The following is a 21,197-nucleotide window of genomic DNA, read 5'->3' as shown; positions in this document are numbered from 1 at the left end:
TTGTGTATGGCAAAGATTCATATAGCCTCAAGATGGAAAACCCCTTCACTGTCGATATCTTTGGCAAAAGAATGAATATCATCTTGTTATATGAGCGTATAGAATCTACTAGATCTAATACGTGGAACTTATTTCTTAAGGTATGGAATCCTTGGATAGAACTACATCCACATTTTTTGAAAACAAGGGCAATTCAATATAGGACCCATAACCAATTTGTGTTGGAAATTTTGCGCTTTACCTTGACAAAATTTTCTCTATTTGACAGGAAGTACTTTCACCAGCTTAGGGGCACTGCAATGGGCAGTCCCTTTGCCCCATCGTATGCAGGTTTGTTCCTGGGCTGGTGGGAGGAAACCATAGTCTTCTCAGATGAACCACAGTGGTGGCAAGAGTACATCGGCACGTGGTATATATTTATTGACGAAGTGCTTGTTGTTTGGCAGGGGACAGAAAGCCAGTTCCTACAGTTTGTGAATGAGTTGAACAATAATGATATAGGTATGAGGTTCACATATGAAATAAACGGGACCACTCTACCATTCTTGGACGTCCTGATTAAAAAAAGAATTGGATGGCTCTCTAAAATGTCAAATTTATCGTAAACCGACGAGCTCCAATAGCCTGCTCCGATGGGATAGTCATCACCCTGAAGCTTTAAAACGTGGCATTCCCAAAGGCCAGTTTTTGAGGCTAAGGAGGAACTGTTCAGATATGGATTCCTTTAGATCCCAATCTATGGACATGAAAAGTAGATTCTGGGATAAGGGTTACCCTAGAGACATTGTTGAAAAGTCTTACGAGCATGCCTCATCCCAAGATAGAAATTCTCTATTGCAAACTAGATCAACTAACTCCACGAGGGGAGAATCATTGGAACTTTTGATTGCCAAAGTAAAAGAGTGAGGGGTATTCTCAATAAACATTGGGATATTTTGACAACAGACCCTGATCTCAGAGGAATTGTAGGACCACGCCCATTGATTACCTTTAGAAAGAGGCGTTCTTTAAAGGATAGTCTGGTACACAGTTACTTTAGCAGATCTACACCTGCGGGTACTTAGCTGGACTGTAAAAATTGCGTTTTTTTTCAAATGTAGTAGCTGTGTCAATTGTAAGTTTATGAGATCATGTAAATTCTTTGTAAGCTCCTATAATGGGAAAAAAATTCTATCACAGGGATTTCCTCAAACTGTAAAACATCCGGTGTCATATATATGGCCACATGCAGTTGTCCTCATGATTATGTGGGGAAGACATCAAGAGAATTTCGACGTAGGGTTGGAGAGCACGCTGGTGATATTAGACATAATCGTGACACCCCTCTGGCAAAACACATTAATGAACGACATTAAAGGCAATGTGGAGGACATCAAGGTCTGTGTCATTGAGGTGGTAAAACGAAATCCCGGGGGGGGGGGGGGGGGGAATTTTGTCCAATTATTGCTGCAAAGGGAATGTGCCTGGATCCACAGGTTGGAATCCGTGGCACCAAATGGCCTAAATGAGAGTCAATCATATGCTTGCTTCTTCCAAGCTCAGTGGCTGAATGAGCTTTATGTTGTCATGCCAATTTGAATATGTTCTCCCATAAATATGGGATGCACAAATCTGCTGTGCGACATTTTTTTCATATATAATTTTTCTTCTTTGATCAATATGTACCTTCCTTATGATATAAGGCGGCTTCCACCTTTCTCACACCCCCCGCCCCAGCAGCAAACATGGTGGAGGAGTTGGTTTTCTCCTGTCAGATACCTGCTCCTTCACCCCAATCCCACTGCCACCCTCTGTTACCCTCCCTTCCTTTGAGGTGCACTCTGTGCGCATCTACTCCCCCTCCAACCTCCAACTGGCTGTCATCTACCGCCCCCCAGGGCCAGCCACCACCTTCTTTGACCACTTCACCACCTGGTTACTTCATTTCCTTTCCGCGGACATCCCTACTATCATCATGGGCGACTTCAACATCCCCATTGACACTTCCCTCTCAGCTTCCACTAAACTTCTATCTCTCACTTCCTCCTTCGGCCTCACTCAATGGTCTTCTACAGCCACCCACAAAGATGGCCACACACTGGACCTCATCTTCACCCGCCTCTGCTCCCTATCTAACCTCTCTAACTCACCTCTTCCTCTCTCTGACCACAACCTGCTCACATTCTCTTCCCTCTTCACTCCATGTCTACAATCTCCACCCCACAAACTTTCACACCCTCGCAGGAATCTTAAACACCTTGACCTACACTCATTCTCCGAATCCCTCCTCCCTCTTACAGATATAAGTTCCTTACACAATGCGGATGACGCTGCCGCTCTATATAACACCACAATAGCTGTAGCTTTGGAATCCGCTGCCCCACTTACACATACCAAAACTCGCAAAATCAACAGACAGCCCTGGCACACCAGCCTGACCAAAGAGCTGAGGCGAGCTTCCAGGGCTGCTGAGCGCAGATGGAAAAGATCCCACTCCAACGAGCATTTCATCGCATTCAAACAGTCCCTCACTACTTTCAAGACCACACTCGCCACAGCTAAACAAACCTACTTCTCATCTCTCATATCCTCCCTGTCTCACAACCCTAAACAGTTATTCAACACCTTCAATTCTCTCCTCCGCCCCCCAGCACCTCCTCCCTCCCCACTCATCTCAGCTGAAGACTTTGCCTCATTTTTCAAGCAGAAAATTGATAACATCAGGGACAGTTTTGGTCAACAACCCCCAGAGCCCTTCCTCCCGACTTCCCAGCCCTCCACCTTCAAAACCAACTTCTCCACCATTACAGAAGATCGACTCTCCACTCTACTCTCAAGATCACATCTCACCACCTGTGCACTCGACCCGATCCCATCCCACTTCATCCCAAACCTCACCACAGTCTTCATCCCAACCCTAACCCATCTCTTCAACCTATCACTAACAACTGGTGTTTTCCCCTCAAGCTTTAAACATGCCTCCATCACACCTATCCTCAAAAAGCCCTCTCTTGACCCATCCTCTGTATCTAGCTATCGCCCTATATCACTTCTCCCATACGCCTCCAAGCTACTGGAACAACACGTCTACCTTGAACTGTCCTCCCATCTCTCTTCTTGCTCCCTCTTCGACCGCTTACAATCTGGCTTCCGGTCACACCACTCCACTGAAACTGCCCTTACTAAGGTCACCAATGACCTCTTAACTGCCAAGAGCAAGCGACACTACTCTGTCCTCCTCCTCCTGGACCTGTCGGCTGCCTTTGACACAGTGGACCATTCCCTATTATTACAGACCCTCTCATCCCTCGGCATCACAGACTTGGCCCTCTCCTGGATCTCATCATACCTAACAGACCGGACATTCAGCGTCTCCCACTCACACACCACCTCCTCACCTCGCCCCCTATCTGTCGGAGTCCCACAAGGTTCAGTCCTAGGGCCCCTGCTGTTCTCTATTTACACCTTTGGCCTGGGACAGCTCATAGAATCTCATGGCTTTCAGTATCATCTTTATGCTGATGACACACAGATCTACATCTCTGGACCAGATATCACCTCCCTACTAACCAGAATCCCTCAATGTCTGTCCACTATTTCATCCTTCTTCTCCACTAGATATCTGAAACTCAACATGGACAAAACAGAATTCATCATCTTTCCCCCATCTCACGTGACCCCCCCTACGAACCTATCAATTACAGTAAATGACTGCCCACTCTCCCCAGTCCCACAAGCTCGCTGCCTCGGAGTAATCCTTGATGCTGATCTCTCCTTCAAACCACATATCCAAACCCTTTCCACTTCCTGCCGACTTCAACTCAAAAATATTTCACGCATCCGTTCATTCCTCACCCAAGAATCTGCAAAAACCTAGTCCATGCCCTCATCATCTCTCGCCTTGACTACTGCAACCTCATGCTCTGCGGCCTCCCCTCAAACACTCTCGCACCCCTCCAATCTATTCTAAACTCTGCTGCCCGACTAATCCACCTGTCCCCCCGCTATTCCCCAGCTTCTCCCCTCTGTCAATCCCTTCACTGGCTCCCAATTGCCCAGAGACTCCATTACAAAACCCTAACCATGACATACAAAGCCATCCACAACTTGTCTCCTCCATACATCTGTGACCTCGTCTCCCGGTACTTTCCTGCACGCAACCTCCGATCCTCACAAGATCTCCTTCTCTACTCCCCTCTTATCTCCTCTTCCCACAATCGCATACAAGATTTCTCTCGCGCATCACCCCTACTCTGGAACTCTCTACCACAACATATCAGACTCTCACCTACCATCGAAACCTTCAAAAAGAGCCTGAAGACCCACCTCTTCCGACAAGCCTATAACCTGCAGTAACCACCGATCGACCAAACCGCTGCACGACCAGCTCTACCCTCGCCTACTGTATTATCACCCATCCCTTGAAGATTGTGAGCCCTCGCGGGCAGGGTCCTCTCTCCTCCTGTACCAGTTATGACTTGTATTGTTTAAGATTATTGTACTTGTTTTTATGTATACCCCCCTCACATGTAAAGCGCCATGGAATAAATGGCGCTATAACAATAAATAATAATAATAATAATAATAATAATAATAATAATAATATAATGACTTTCTCCTCCCCCTTCTGCATAAAAACAGGATATCTTATTGATAATATGCATCTCATGTCACTGCCCTGTTTATATTCTATGAGCATTTTAGGGTTAATATGGGTATTTTACACGTTGGATAAGTATCATCTATCATGAGGTTCTGGTACATATGAAAGCCTTTGTTGTAATTGGCCATTAAATATTACTCATAGAATTTTGCCCTAACCATATGAATCATGTTGCAGAATTAGGCCAATTGTGCCGGTTGTGGCGAGCGGCTCACATTTATGTGCTCCCCACCAATAGAGGAAGATTGAGGCCCCTAATGGTGATATACCCTTCCAACGCGCTACTATGGCACCTTTCTGGGCATGCGCAATCTGAAGTACAGAAAGCTTTGCTGTTGCCATGGTAACGCGCGCTTGTCAACCATCGCGTGAACCTCCTGTTATATGCCGCCCGCAAGTTTGGAGCCGTAATGTTATATTAATTCGGTGCCCTGTTGGACTCGTGGGTCAGGCTTTTATACCCCCTATTCATAGTGGGGGATTTAGATCTGTAACTGAGATGCGCCGGCCCGGGCACTGGTCTGGGCATGCGCACTTAATGCCTGAGGCCACAGGAAGTGCTCATGTAACCGTGGTGATGTGCCGCTGTCAATCTTATGACACTTCCGGTTGCACGCCGACCTATGGGCATGCACAATGAGAACAGGAAACACCGCCTGTCAGATGGATCTCACTTGCGGACAAATCAGTGTGTAGCGCTGCACATCAGCTGGAGGCTGAGTGCGTTCCAGATGGAGCGCACGCCTGACATCATCATAATGGCGGTCTGTTTCCTTTATTCTTGACTGACAGGCTTACTGGCCAATGATGTATAATGATTCTTGGTTGATGGAAGTGAAGACTAATTTGCGCTCTAATATGGAATCCACACTTGGTCCTTTTTGTGAGATCATTACACAGGGACCTCTAGGTTATACAGGACGTGATTGTTACTAATTAGCAGATATATATATATATATATATATATGAGGTTTATAGTCAGTTACCACACAGCATCCAACTATCTACCTCCTGATGATCCTCTGAGGAGAAACGTGTTGAGGTTCATTCTATCCTGCATTAAAAAAACCTTGAGTATCCCTTTTCTGTTATCAGTATATTTGATTTGAATATTCATTATGTCATGTCATGATGTCATAATGCCTTCCATTTTTCTTCACCCTAATGTGGAGTTATCAAGCAATATAAGGGCTGATTTAGGGTGAGGCATCGTGGAGCGGGGGCGCCATTCCGCTGACCAGTAGGGTGCCAACCTCCACTGTTAGGAAGGTTTACAGAGTCAGGGAACAGTTAGTCAGGTACTCAATTGTTTGCAAATGTCACTTTATTGTCTTGTCAATTGCACTCTATTTTGCACTTTTTTCTATTGTTGCCTACCTAGCAATCATCATTGTGGCAACCCCTATAATTTCCTTTCCTGATTGAGTGAATAGTTGTCTGCTGCACTCATACAGGGCTATCTAGGAGCTTTAGGGTACAGCCGTCGTGGAGCGGGGGCGCCAATCTCTTCTATGTTTAGGGTGCCAACCTCCGCTGCTAGGCAGTTTTGATATCAGGATCCCTCAGTATAGGGTAAAGTAGGTGACACGGTTAATTGTGTGTGTGGCAGTGTCGTCTTATATCTAGACTTTAGTATAGGTTGGTTTTATATCATATATTCTAAGTTATGTAAGGCTCCTTGAGAATACTGTTTTTTTTCCCCTTACTGGTTTCAATTTTCTTAAAATATAATTCATAGAATTACATCCAAATACACAACTAAACTTGGCGGCTTTCCCCTTAACCATTTATGACTTATAGAAAAGGTCTTACCAGAACTCATAACAAACATTGGGTGTTTACTTGAGACGGAGGTTACAAATTGGTTCTTCAGATTAATATTGAGCACTGTATGGCTGAACGCCTGCTGTCTATCCTTTCCCTACCCCCGTCTTGTCCTTTTTCTTGTATGTCTAATTTGTTATTATAAACATAATATATGCTCCCTTGCATGGGAGATTGGTTACCGTTTTTGTGTTTTCATATGATGTTTCAAATAAAACTTAGTGAAACTAATTAACATAGCCGGGACAATCCCTGAACGACAGATTGGTGCACGGTTTATGATCCACTGATCCCTTCCACGTGGCCAACAAAACACTAAAGGGTGTTACAGATGTGGAAAGTGTGTAGCATCCATCTCACCAGGAAACCTTCAGAAGTAGCATTGCAGAGAAGGAATAAGTCATTAAACGTCATAAATACACGGCCCTACAGATCACACGTCATGTACGGTTATATTGGCCGGTTAGATCGGTTCCCAGCAGCCACGGTAGATGGCATTTATTGCCTCTTAATAAACAGACCAATAGATTAATGACAAGTTACTGAGATTATCTCCATCTATATCCATAGACGGAGAAGTTGTGTTTGGGCATCAGGATGACGCAGCAGGACGGCCATTTGGGATAATGATGACCCCATAGGATGTATCACAAGTCATTAATATTACAGATGGTCAGAAGTAGAAACGCCGCCTGTGTCTGGCCCTGTATAATAAGCGGAGTGTAACATTGTCGGCTTATTAGTTGGGGTAATGTATGTGGAGCTTACACACTTCACAATGAATAGCTAGTAGGATTTTTACAATTCTCACAATCTGGCTAATGAATAGATCTGAAGAGCCGGAGACTATAATCCAGAGCGGTAAGTTTCCTACAGCACGGAATGAAAGCCCCGGACCCAGAGATGTAAAGCACTTTGCTTCTGGTACAGCGCCCATTACCACACGGTACAGCGCCAGCGCCCATTCCCCCACACGGTACAGCGCCCGCTCCCATGCATGGTATAGCACCAGCGCCCATTACCACACACGGTACAGCGCCCGGAGGCGGTGCATGTGTAAGACAATGGCAGGAGAAGAAACCCCGGAAGTTACATTGCTGCATTTCTTTATAAGAGTTTTCATAGTTTTTTTTTGTATAATTATTCCCCGTTACTTTACAACTACAAGTGCAGGGCAGAGAAGATTTAAAGGGGTTGCCCAGGCTTGGAAATTGCTTGCAAACTTGTGAGTCTTCATAGCACGCAGACTACATGCTGTCAGGATTATCCGATGCAGGTAGCATGCGGGCGTGTGATTCTAAGTATGCAGCTTACACACATGCCGTCTCCGGCAGACTAGACGTGCTCCTTGCTCCATACAAGTGTATAGAGCAAGATCAGCAGACACGTCTAGTCAGAATGTGGCCAGAAATACCGTATGTAAAAATCATCATTCCTGACACCAGAGAATCCCGACAGTGAGCACAGTGTGACTGCACACTTGTCCCCATAGCCTGGACAACCCCTATAACAGTAGGCCGGCCCGGCTGATGAAGAGAGTGAGTTGCTGGTTACAGTATTTAGTAGTGAAGCCAGCCATAGGTGGTGGCTGTAACTGTACTGGATAAGGGGCAGTCTAGATCTTAGTACTGCAACAATATAACTGGTGTGCACGCAGCGTGTAAGCGCACGTTCACACTGGCCACGGAACAAAATAAAAAAGCGAAGACAGAGAAACAATCAGTGTTTCGGTCCTTGTTTTTTTTCTCTTTAGTGGCCAGTGTGAACCAGCGCTTACACACCAGTTTATATCCCAGTTGACACTTTTTTTCGTCTGTTTGCATCATGAGCAGATAAAGGTGCGGCCGCTTTTCCTTTGAGCTGGGCAATATATTGATGCGGTCTCCCACGGCTGTGTGTCCACTAGTTGGGCCCAGTCCTTCTCAGCCCTTATCTACATGCATGTCACTTGACAAACGGTAAGGTTTTTACCAGAGTTTGGACTGTCCCAATTACGGTCACCATGGAGTGGTGGGATGGGTTTTGCATTTTTTATCAAAAAATATAATAAGTACCGTATAATTTTCATGCACTGTGCTGTTTATTTACTGTAAGGTATTTGGTCATTATGTTTCTGTCTTTGGTTATTTCTTTGTTACAACTGAAAGAGCTGTGATGAGAGCAGCGAGTTGTGGGGCCCAAGTCAGCTGGAGAAGAGTGGGGCTGAAGAGGCAACGTGTAAGCCGTCCATGAAGCATAGACCCCAAGCTTCATACTGTACACAGGTGTCATCAGATCCAATGAAGAAAAAAAAAAATAATATGGATTGAATCTTGTGACCCTTACACATAGGGTCCTTTTACATGGTCTCAATAATCCTCGGTACCATCACCTCTATAGACTGCACACCCTGGCAGGTTGTAGTGGGGGAAGGGGCACAGACCTCAGCCCTTATCCAGGACCCTCCATAAGATGCAGATCAGCAGAAGGGTGGCGAGGAGGATACTTGTGGGCACCCAGACCCACCCAACTACTGAACGGCGAAGGGAAACCTCACCCTGGAGACGTTAGGGTCGTTACTGCGGTGTTACACAATTACAGGTATGTCCTGGGACACCAGACGTTGTGCCCTGAGCTGGTGGTACTTCAGGGGGGACCCTCTTATGCTCCCTGTTATACCAAACTGCTCGTCTGCTGTTGGTAGACACCACAGATTGGATTCTGGGGACGACATAACATTCTGACAGAAAATAAAATACTGCGTCATCTGTCCTGTACATATTACCAATCACCCCACAACTGGTCCCAAGAATACCATATGGTGCAACACAACGAGAAAGGGAAAGCTATATGGCTGGAGAAGTGCCAGCGATTCCATAATGGAAGCCATTATTACATCACCCCCAAGGACACAGGTCCATGATATTATCAGCCCCAGTACAAGTGGTGTCTGTAATACCAGGAATATTAGTGAAGAATAATCAGGTCATGTATCAGGTCACTACATACCTATCGAGAGAGGACAGAATATCAGCTAAAGTGATCATCTACAGACCAAATCCCCACAAAGGATGAGGCCTCGCAATGGGCTCCACACACACTAGTGGAAACCTGACACTGACAACTGGTTGATATTCTCAGAATTACGTATATCACAACCATCCTGCTCCAATCAGATCCGTACGTCTCCATCTACCACGAGAGACATCTGATCTCCACTGTGGCTGGACAACAAGCTCATGGGCCTCAGCACAAAGAACAAGGGACAGGGGTCGTATGTGATCCAGCAGGAGCTTCTGGGCACCCGAGGCTCCACGGATCAGGTGTCCTCCTCCCACTATAGTTACTCCCATGTCTCCAGCACACTGTGTCCTGTAACTAGCGACAAGCAGCTGCCGCCAAGTCAAGAAGAGCGATACAGATGATGACACTTCCATATAGATCAGAAGTTAGGCAACTGTAAATCTAGGACTATAAGCAGCATAAATGGCCATGTATTATGTGTGGAGGATAGATGGTCTCATCATAGACCGGGATTCTTTACTGTTACAGCATGAGATGGGCATTTTATAACAAGTGATTAAAAGGAGTCTGGACGTCCCCAACATGAAGCGTCTGATAACCCCGTAGGGTCTTTAATATATATGAGGCGAGCTGTGACACCTTTTGTGAATGGTGGATCCTGTGTCAGCCATTGTACAGGAAGAGGCGAGCTGTGATACCAATGATGGATGGTGGATCCTGTGTCAGGCATTGTACAGGAGGAGGCGAGCTGCGATATCTATGATGGATGGTGGATCCTGTGTCAGGCATTGTATAGAGGTTACCCATCGCTGTAATCAGTGACCAGACCGGTCATTTTCTGATTCTTTTTATCCCATTCCCTTACCATCTTTATAGCAAGCAAAATCCCAAAGATGTAACGTGCATTCGGCAGTGACACTATAGACCCTTCCTCTGCGCTCCATATTTTAGGGACAGTAATATTTATAGAGAACTCGCGTTCCAGCTCCGACCGCCTCGAGTAAAGCCGACTGCGGCATCTATGGCGGTAACACGGTGCCTGTCATTAGCAGAGTGTGTGATGCAAGAGCTGCGGGTGCACAGGTAACCCGTGCGGGGGAACATCTCACATCGGGGCCAGCGGTGACAGACGCCATGGCTTCTTCCTAGAGGAGGCCACTGTTGGATGGACACACCGCACCATTTTTGTGTTGGCTACAGCCATAGCCTAAGGGAACTTACAACATGTAATTACGGTTTTCCTGGAAGAACAGGAGTAAGGAAATAACACTTGTAAAGTCAAAACTCCAAGGGCTTAAACCCCAAATATTGGTGTATTTTCCCCACACACAGTTTGCATCATTAAACTCTTAGGCCAAGGTCACACTGGGTGTTTTTGCTGCTTTTTTATGCATATTTTAAGCTGCTTTTTACAGTACCAGCAAAGCCTATGAGAACTCAGAAATCTCACACATTCCTTTTTTGTCATCAGTATTTTGCGCTTTGCTTGTTTTTTGGACAGTCACAAGCTCTGTCAGTATTTTTACCCATTGACTCGATTGGGTTGTGAAAAAAAAATGCTAAAAAAAACCTCAGGTTATTCTGTAGAAAAAAATGCTGTAAAAACGCCAAGTGTGAACTTGCCCTTATAATCTGTGATGCAATGTTTATTACTGGCTGCAGAATGAGTTCACGGACAATCCATCAGCGAGTTCAGACTGAATAGCGGAAGACTTTGTAGCCATCTTTTGCTGAGCTCATTTATGATCAGAGATCAAATCAGTAAAAAGAGCAGCAAATCAAAAAGTGTGCAACATGTGTAAAGAAACCACATGGCAAAATATAGGAATTTGTAGGCCAGAAAAAAAAAAAAGTTGCTCCCCAAAGGAGGACAAACAACCTTCAGTGTTCTGTATGTGGAATAATAAGTAGAAGGCCCACCGTGGTGAGCACACCCAAACCAGACTACCCACTCTGGTAGCCCTAAACAGGTCAAAACCAGGACTGAGAGAGGGTCCTGGGGACTAGATATGAGGACCCTCATAGACCCGCTCAGACGTTCCTCACAACCTAGTCATGAAAATTGTGTTTGGTTTGAGATCATAGGTGACAAAACCATTGATCGGAGCCTGCTCTTCATGGCCGGTGCCTGATTCACAATCTGGGTCTTCCAGTAACTTGGAGCAGAGTCTTAATGACCATTTATAAACAGACAACTAAAGAGTCGAAATCTCTCATCAGACCCAACGCTCAACTTCACCACTGATCTCACAGTGAGAAGATCAGACAATCCGTGATGACCCTTCAGGGCGGAATGGTTTACCCCAGAAAGCCATCGGCAACTTCTACAATAGATAAAAGGAGACTAAAGTCACCGGATAGTGGAGCATCACTCGGTCACTTGAGGCCTTCATTCTCTGGTTCTTAGCAGGATGGATCCATGTGATGGAGAAGGAGACCCTGAAATCAGAGGCAAAGCCGGTCACAGAACGGATAAAGTAGCTACACCGTCCTCCCAAACATCTAGTGACTGAAGACCTACAGAACCGTGGAGGATGTCACGAGTCAGTTTTTGGAACTTTCCTACACAATCTCACGACCCAGAGACCCCGATATTCACGTACACACCAAGAGTCAGTGACTGTAGAAACAGATAAATTTTGATCCAAACATGAAGTCTGACGGAAACGTGAAATCCCATATGGCGGCAGAGAGAACATCTGGTCCTGCCGTGTTCCCATCTGAGAGACAGGGAAGCGTGAGGAACAAGCAGACTAAGGGGGTAAACTAATACACAGGATACGTCATCAACGTGAGAACTCTGGTGGGTAATGAAGACCCATCCTGTAGACCAGTCCTGGACAAGTACATATATTCTCACTCACCTTACTACACCGGGATATTGGGCAGGAGATCAGAACAGCAAAGCGGGAAGAATCCTCAGCGGGAACCATCAGCAGAAACCCTACAAATAAGAAAACACATTATAACCACAGATCACAGGCAACACCAACACTCATCAGTGATCTCCACCAGTCCTTACATGTGCTCAAGGACACCGGCCACTAGGGGGCAGTATATAGACCATCAGTGCTCTCCACCAGTCCTTACATGTGCTCCAGGATACTGGCCACTAGGGGGCAGTATATAGACCATCAGTGCTCTCCACCAGTCCTTACATGTGCTCCAGGACACCGGCCACTAGGGGGCAGTATATCGAAGCTTCTCACAGATCAGTGATGTCTCCGTTTTCTCCACTATAGACGACCAGAATCTGAAAATAAAGAGAAACCATTACATACACTGGGAGACCTCCAGATATCAGATAATGGGGGTTGTAGTGCAATCATCTGAGCAGTGCACATTCCCCCAGGAAGGTTGCAGAAGAGGATTTGCATTAACCCCTTCACGCTGCAGACCTTTTTCATCGTTGCATTTCTGTTTGTCGCCCCCCTTCTTCCCAGAGCCATAACATTTTTATTTTTCCGGCAATATGGCCATGCGAGGGATTGTTTCTCGTGGGACGAGTTGTACTTTTGAATAACACCATTGGTTTTAACATGTCGAGTATCTGAAAATGGGGAAAAATTCCAAGTGCGGTGAAATCGCAAGAAAAGTGCAATTCCACAACTACTTTTTGGTTTTGTTTTTTTACCAAGCTCACTAAATGCTACAAACCTGACCTGTCATTATGATTCTCCAGGTCACTATGAGCTCGTAGACATCAAACATGTCTAGGTCCTTTTTTATTTAAAATGGTGAAAAAAAATATTGCATCATTTTCCGAGACCCGTAGCGTCTCCATTCTTCTGGATGTAGGGCTGGGTCAGAGCTTATTTCTGTGTGTGCCGAGCTGACTTATGTTGATAATATCTTTTTATAGCTCAATGGATCGGGCAACTCTGAACGTGGCGATACCAAATATGTGCATTTTTTTATTATGGTTTTATTTTGAATGGGGCGAACGGGGGGGGGGGGGGGGGGGGGAATTTGAACTTTTATATTTTTAACCCCTTTCCAACATTGGACATAATATTCCGTCCATGTGACGTGGGACCTAAGGCCCAAGGACGGAATAGTACGTCTAACGCGATCGGCGGCGCTCACGTGGGGAGCGCCGCTGATCGCGGCCGGGTGTCAGCTGATTATCACAGCTGACACCCGGCACTGTGTGTCAGGGGCGGTCACGGACCGCCCCTGACACATTAACCCCTGGCACACCACAATCAAACATGATCGCAGTGTACCGGCAGCATAGGAGAGAAGCCCGCAGGGAGGGGGCTCCCTCCATGCTTCAGACCTGCACAACGCGTTGCTGCGAGGCGTCCTTCCCTGCAGGTCCCCGGATCCAATATGGCGCCAAGGACCTTCAGGAGCGTGTAGGGAGGCGGCTTCATCATGCCTGCAAAGCACAGGCATGAGGAAGCCTGCAAAGCACAGGCATGAGGAAGCCTGCAGCAGTGCCTGTGACAGATTGCTGATCTGTCACAGCGATCTGTGATGTGACAGATCAGCGATCTCACACGACAGTGATGTCCCTCCTGAGACAATGTAATAAAGTTAAAAAAAAAGTAAAAAAATAATCGCCAAAATAAAAAAAAAATAAAAAATCCCTAATAAGGTCATTTTTTGAAAAAAATAAAATAAAAGTACACATATTTGGTATCGCCGCATCCGTAACGACCCGCCCTATAAAACTGTCCCACTAGTTAACCCCTTAATTGAACCCCGTAAAAAATAAAAATGAAGCAAAAAAACAATGCTTTATTATCATACCGCCAAAGTGCAATAACGCGCGATCAAAAAGACGCATGTAAATATCCATGGTCCCGCAAAAAACAAGCCGCCACACAGCGTCATCAGCGAAAAAATAAACAAGTTACAGCTCGCAGAATAAAGCGATGCAAAAATAATTTTTTATATAAAATTGTTTTCATTGCATAAAAGCGCCAAAACATAAAAAAAAAAAAAAAAAAGACATAAATGAGGTATCGCTGTAACCGCACTGATCCGAAGAATAAAACCGCTTTATCAATTTTACCGCACGCGGAACGGTGTAAACGCACCACCCAAAAGAAATTCATGAAAGGCTGGTTTTTGTTCATTCTGCGTCCCAAAAATCGGAATAAAAAGCGATCTAAAGATGTCACGTGCCCGAAAATGGTACCAATAAAAACATCAACTTGTCCCGCAAAAAATAAGACCTCACATGACTCGGTGGGTCAAAATATGGAAAAATTATAGCTCTCAAAATGTGGTGATGCAAAAACTATTTTTACAATAAAAAAGAGTCTTTTAGCGTGTGACAGCCGCCAAACATAAAAACCGCCATAAATAGTAAATCAATCCCCAATGTTATCACCCTCTTAGTTAGGGAAAATAAAATTTAAAAAAAAAAAAAAAAAAAAAAAGGGAATTCCATTTTCCCATTAGGGCTAGGGTTAGAACTGGGGGGTTTCCACTGTTTAGGTACATCAGGGGTTTTCCAAACGCAACATGGCGTCCGATCTCAATTCCAACCAAAAAAAGTCAAATGGCGCTGCTTCCCTTCAGAGCTCTGCCATGCGCCCAAATATTGGTTTACCCCAACATTTGGGGTATCAGCGTACTCAGGACAAATTGCACAATAACGTTTGGGGTCCTGTTACCCTTGGGAAAATAAAAATTGGGGGTGAAAAGATCATTTTCGTGGAAAATGTGATTTCTTTAATTGTACGGCTGTACTTTATAAACTTCTGTGAAGCCCTTGGGGGTTCAAAGTGCTGAACACACATCTAGATAAGTTCCTTGGGGGGTCTAGTTTCCAAAATGGTGTCACTTGTGGGGGGTTTCCACTTTTTAGGCACATCAGGGGCTCTCCAAAGGTGACATGGCGTCCGATCGGAATTCCAGCCAATTTTGCAGTGAAAAAGTCAAACAGCGCTCCTTCCCTTCTGAGCTCTGCCATGCGCCGAAACAGTGGTTCCCCCCCACATATCAGGTATCGACGTACTCAGGACAAATTGCACAATAACTTTTGCAGTCCAATTTCTCCTGTTACTCTTGGTAAAATAAAAAAAATTTGAACCTGAATTAATTTTTTTGTGAAAAAAAGTTAAATTTTTTTTTTTTAAATATTCAAAAAATTCCTGAGGCACCTAAAGGGTTAATAAACTTATTGAATGTGGTTTTGAGCACCTTGAGGGGTGCAGTTTTTAGAATGGTGTCACTTTGGGGTATTTTATATCATATACACCCCTCAAAGTGGCTTCAAATGTGATGTGGTCCCTAAAAATAAAATGGTGTTGTAAAAAAGAGAAATCGCTGGTCAATTTTTAACCCTTATAACTTCCTAACAAAAAAAAAAAAAAATTGGTTCACAGATTGTGCTGATGTAATGTAATAAGTAACATTTCCCACATGTTTAAGTTTTTTGTGTGCCGTATCTGTGATTTAAGGGTATAAAAATTCAAAGTTGGAAAATTGCGAAATTTTCAGAATTTGCCAAATTTCCATTTTTTTCACAAATCAACCCAAGTTACCGTATATACTCGAATATAAGCCGAGATTTTCAGCCCAAAAAATTGGGCTGAAAGTCCCCCTCTCGTCTTATATTTGAGTCATATACAAAGGGGGTCGGAGGGGGGGCGGGGGTGTCTGGTCATACTTACCCGTCCTGACGCTGTGTCTTGAGCCCCCAACTTCTCCCCGTGCGCTCCCTTCCTGCCTTCAGCGGTAACGTGGTGCCGCTCATTAAAAAAACTCATGAATATGCGCATATTCATGAGTTTTAATGAGCGGTACCACGTGACCGCTAAAGGCAGGAAGAGAGCGCATGGGGAGAAGCTGGGGGCTCAAGACACTGCGTCAGGACGGGTAAGTATAGCGATACTCACCTGTCCTGCGTCCATGGCTGCTTGCTGCTGTCTGTCATCGGTCAGTGAGTTCAGACAGCAGAGGGCGCAGTGACGTGGTTAGTGCGCGCCGCGCCCCCTGCAGTCTGAACGTCACTGACTGATGACGCGGCAGATAGTGGTGAGCAGCCATGGACACAGGACAGGTGAGTATGTCATTTTTTTTATTTTTACATGCAGCAGCAGCATGGGGTCAGCATATGGGGGAACAATCTATGGAGCTTCTTCTGGGGACACTATATGGGGGAATAATCGATGGAGCATTTCCCACCCTAGGCTTATACTCAAGTCAATAAGTTTTCCCAGTTTTTTGTGGCAAAATTAGGGGGTCGGCTTATACTCGAGTACATACGGTATATGAATGAAATTTTACCACTAACATGAAGCACAATATGTCACGAGAAAACAATGTCAGAATCACCGGGATCCATGGAAGCTCCAGAGTTATTACCTCATAAAGGGACAGTGGTCAGAATTGTAAAAATTGGCTCGGGAGTTAACGTGCAAAAAAAAGCTTTTTTTTTTTTACTTTCCGCTGTCTTTAATAGTGTCCATGGGAAACTAGAAGCTGCAGCTGTCTGATCGCCTCTGCTACATGCAGGTGGTGTGTGTGTCAGAAACGCTAACTTGTTATGAGCGCCGACCAGCAATGACAAGCACAGGGGTCTCCTGCAGACCCCAGGATGAAACGCCAGCCCACGGTCATGTGACACAGGCGCCAGGGGGCGGGATTAGTGACGCGCTTCCAGTGCGATCACATTAAATGTCACTGTCAGACACTGGTAAAAAAAACACAGAAAACTGAGCCGGAGTAAGACTTGAGAACATGCATGATGTAATGGCGTATTCACACCGGCCATAGATACCAGAGCCAAAGAAGAGACGGTGCATACACCCTAATGAAAGTAAAGAGGCCAGTGCTGGGGTCTACGGCCAGTGTGAACTCGCCTCTACATCACGCGTGTTCTCAGGTCACACTCCGGCTCAGTTTGCTGCTTTTGTATTCAGTACATACAGGGCGTGCCTCATATATAGTGCCTGCAAAGCTGGGGGTCCGGCCGGGATCTGGTGACTCTCTGCCACTGTTCACACTAGGTGGGTTTCTAAATTAGAGAGTAGTTACTGTCCCAGCTGGATATACCTTGTCACGGTGCGACCGCTTCATGATTTTTTTTTTCCTTTTCAAAAAAAGAGTGTGTAGCGGATACCCCATGTTAGTTATTTAGTGCACTGGTATTTCTTCACTTATTCTCATTAGGCTGTGTGCACACATTGTCTGCTCTTTGGATTTGCTGGTCAGAGACTGACAGTGGCAATTAGCGGGCCAACAGCCACGGGTGGATCACGATTGCACCCACAGCTGTTAGGCAGTGTGCACACGCTGCAGACCTGCTGCGGTTTATCTGCAGTTTTCCCTGCGGATTCTGCGGTTTGACCTCTGTCATGGAGCAGGTGCCAAACCGCTGTGGAATCCGCACAAAGAATTGACACGCTGCAGTTTTGAAACCGCAGCAAATCCGCGTGGAAAAATCCGCACTGTGTGCACTGACTGCGGTTTCCATTTTCTATAGGATATGAAGGTACTGTACACCGCAGCAGAAGCTGCCGCAGATCCTCCGCAGGTGCTCACAGCCTCAGGGGTACATGTCTGCTGCTCAAAACGCTGTCAGAAGAGACGCCGCATCTACAGAACCCAAGAGAAGAAACTACTGAGGATGGAAGACGGAGAGCAGGAGATTCCGGAGATCTCAGACTCCGCGGCTGCTCTGAACTGAATCACAGAATCGCAATAAAATAATGCAACGTGTGAACACAGCCTGAGAGGAAGGTAACACAGAACGTAACAGATTCTTACCAGGAGAATGGATCCCACCGAGATGAGGAATCCACTGCACCCCCCGGTGATCAGAGCGCACGGTCCGGGCTCAGGGGGGCGTTATTTCGGGGTTTCCACCAGTCCTTAGGTCTGACAGCGGCAGGAAGCAAAGAGCAGCGAGGCGGAGAAGTCAGAGAATAGAGACGGCAGCTCAGTCCTACAGCACCGGAGCCTGCGGGAAGGGGGAGCGGAGGCGTTACTGGGGGTCTCCCCTACAAGACACAAGTGTACACAGCTGTAAGTGCCCCCTCCACAGAGCAGCCGTCTCCTGTACCTTCCCTGGAGCTGCGGTTCCACAATGTGCACAGCTCACACACAAAGCTGCAGACCATCCTCAGTATAAGGAGCAGCTGCTGCAGGTTGCACAGGAGACCCCCAGCAGCCAATCACAGCATCCCCTGCTGACTCCGCCCTAATGACACCTCAGAGCTGACTCCCAGGAGCAGATTACAGCCAGGTGATGAGGAGCCTGCACTGATTGCTGCCCCCTCCCAGGTCCTGGCGCAGGGAGAGGACAGACAGTAAGGCTCTGTGCACACGCTGCGGATTGATCTGCGGTTTCCCTCTTCATAAGGCTACTTTCACACATCAGTTTTTTGCCGTCAGGCAGGATCCGGCTTTTTTTAGAAAAAACGGATCCGGCATAAATTTTGGAGAACTGTAGAAACGGATCCGGTTTTTTGCTGGATCCGTCTCTGTTCCTGGCGGCTGGCCAATTGGATCTGAGCATGCGCAGACTTAAAAAAACCGGATCCGGTGGCTGGATCCGTCTTTTTCTGGATCCGGCGCATTCCGGCGCCCATAGACTTTCATTGTAGCAAAAAGCTGGAAGCGCCGGATTCGGCGCTTCCGGCTTTTTCGCCGGAGACAAAAAACGTTACAGTAGCCGTTTTTTCCAGACGCCGGAATGAGACAAGTTGCCGGATCCAGCAAAAAACGGATGAAACGCAATGCCATCCGGCACGATCCGGTGCTAATGCAAGTCAATGGGGAAAAACCGGATCCGGCATTGCATTTTGCCGGATCCGGTTTTACAAAAAAAAGCCGGATCGCGCCTGAAGGCAAAAAACTGATGGTGAAAGAGGCCTAAGGATAAGGTGTGACACCGCTGCGGATCCAGCACAATTGACCTGCTGGGGATTGTAGTCCGCGGCCTCTGCACAGCGGTTTCTGTCTTGCACAGGCTGACATGGCGCTGTACACGGCGGCGGGTCCGCAGCAGAATCCGCAGCGTGTGCACACAGCCTTAGTGACCCAGCAACAAAGCCAAAGAAATAACCAGTCTGGGGCGAAAGAAATAACCAGTCTGGGGCGGCAGTTTTTTTTTTTGCGATTTCACCGCACTTGGAGTTTTTTTCCCGCTTCCTGTTACACGACATGGTAAAAGCAATGATGACGTCCAAAAGTCCAACTCGTCCCGCAAACAACGATCCCTCACACGGCCATACTGACGGGAAATCAGAAAGTTATGGCTCTGGGAAGGAGGAGAGCGAACAACAAAACCGCAAAAAGATCCTGTCATGAAGGGGTTAAACATTCCAAAAACTCCTGTGAAGCACCTGAAGGGTTAATAATCTTACCACTGACATGAAGGCCAATATGTGAGGAGAAGCCAGTGTCAGACTCCCCGGGGTCCATGGAAGCTTCCAGAGTTCTCACCTCATAGAGGGGCAGCGGTCAGAAGTGGGGGGATTGTCCGGCCATTAATGGGTAAACCGCCCTGGGGGGTGACGGGGGTAATGGGGGCTGCAGTGGCCTCATGTGAGGGGGCACATTCCCCCAGGAGGGGTCCAGAGGAGGAGGAGCCCAGTAATAACTCCTAGTGACCCCTCACTATGGAGGAAACCGTCAGCATGGCGGCCGGCAGCAGAGATGGCAATGGCTGCAGGGTCTGTGCTGGGGGAGCGGAGGGGCCTGGGACAAGGGCCACAGCACCCTGCAGAGTTGTCATAGGGACACAGCACAGAGCTCCTTACTGGAGAACTACAGATCCCAGCCAGTAATAAGGGCTGGGGGAGAGGAGACCCCTCTGGTCACAGCTTCCAGCAGGAGTCTCCCCCATCACTGTGACCCCGACTAATGCAGACCACCCTCCATACCAGCCATGGACCAGGGGGGGCAAAATGGCGGCTGTCCTCTGAGGTAATGAGCTTCTTCTTCCCACAATGCACCACTGCAGAGCCAGGGACGGGAAGAGCAGAGGGACAAGCAGCTACTGCCGATACCGCACATCACCACTAGATGGCGCCGGTGCGCTGCAAACAGCCTCAGCAATGAAAGACAAATCCGGAGAGTGGATCCCCCTGATACAAGGAGCGATCTGCCGCACAGACCCCGATATAAGGAGGGATCCGCCTCAGAGACCCCCAATATAAGGAGGGATCTGCCACAGAGGCCCCGATATAAGGAGGGATCTGCCACAGAGACCCCGATATAAGGAGGGATCCACCTCAGAGACCCCGATATAAGGAGGGATCTGCCGCACAGACCCCGATATAAGGAGGGATCTGCCACAGAGACCCCGATATAAGGAGGGATCTGCCACAGAGACCCCGATATAAGGAGGGATCCGCCTCAGAGACCCCGATATAAGGAGCGATTCGCCGCACAGACCCTGATATAAGGAGGGATCTGCCACAGAGACCCTGATATAAGGAGCGATTCGCCGCACAGACCCTGATATAAGGAGGGATCCGCCGCACAGACCCCGATATAAGGAGGGATCCGCCGCACAGACCCCGATATAAGGAGGGATCCGCCGCACAGACCCCGATATAAGGAGCGATCTGCCACAGAGACCCCGATATAAGGAGAGATCCGCCTCAGAGACCCCGATATAAGGAGGGATCTGCCGCACAGACCCCGATATAAGGAGGGATCTGCCACAGAGACCCCGATATAAGGAGGGATCCACCTCAGAGACCCCGATATAAGGAGGGATCTGCCGCACAGACCCCGATATAAGGAGGGATCTGCCACA

At 46.9% G+C, this 21,197-nt stretch overlaps 1 long non-coding RNA gene across 3 annotated transcripts; it reads right to left on the bottom strand.

The window, feature by feature from the left end:
• Window positions 1-6,170: 6,170 nt before the first annotated feature.
• Window positions 6,171-20,380, bottom strand: LOC141050236 (uncharacterized). Of its 3 annotated transcripts, none has more exons than XR_012220488.1 (5): window positions 19,798-20,380; window positions 18,197-18,389; window positions 12,492-12,722; window positions 12,334-12,413; window positions 6,171-11,908 (listed from the first exon to the last, which is right to left on the bottom strand). It is a non-coding gene; the product is annotated as an uncharacterized lncRNA (long non-coding RNA). The 3 variants fall into 3 exon arrangements; XR_012220487.1 differs by lacking the exon at window positions 19,798-20,380 and adding an exon at window positions 18,492-18,617; XR_012220486.1 differs by lacking the exon at window positions 19,798-20,380 and having other exon boundaries at window positions 18,197-18,580.
• Between the last annotated feature and the right edge of the window lie 817 nt (window positions 20,381-21,197).

This window comes from Dendrobates tinctorius, unplaced genomic scaffold (assembly GCF_039654945.1).
Source record: "Dendrobates tinctorius isolate UK_male_01 unplaced genomic scaffold, ASM3965494v1 ptg000151l, whole genome shotgun sequence".
In the NCBI taxonomy this organism is placed as follows: domain Eukaryota; kingdom Metazoa; phylum Chordata; class Amphibia; order Anura; family Dendrobatidae; genus Dendrobates; species Dendrobates tinctorius.
This window is presented reverse-complemented; position numbering and strand designations above follow the sequence as displayed.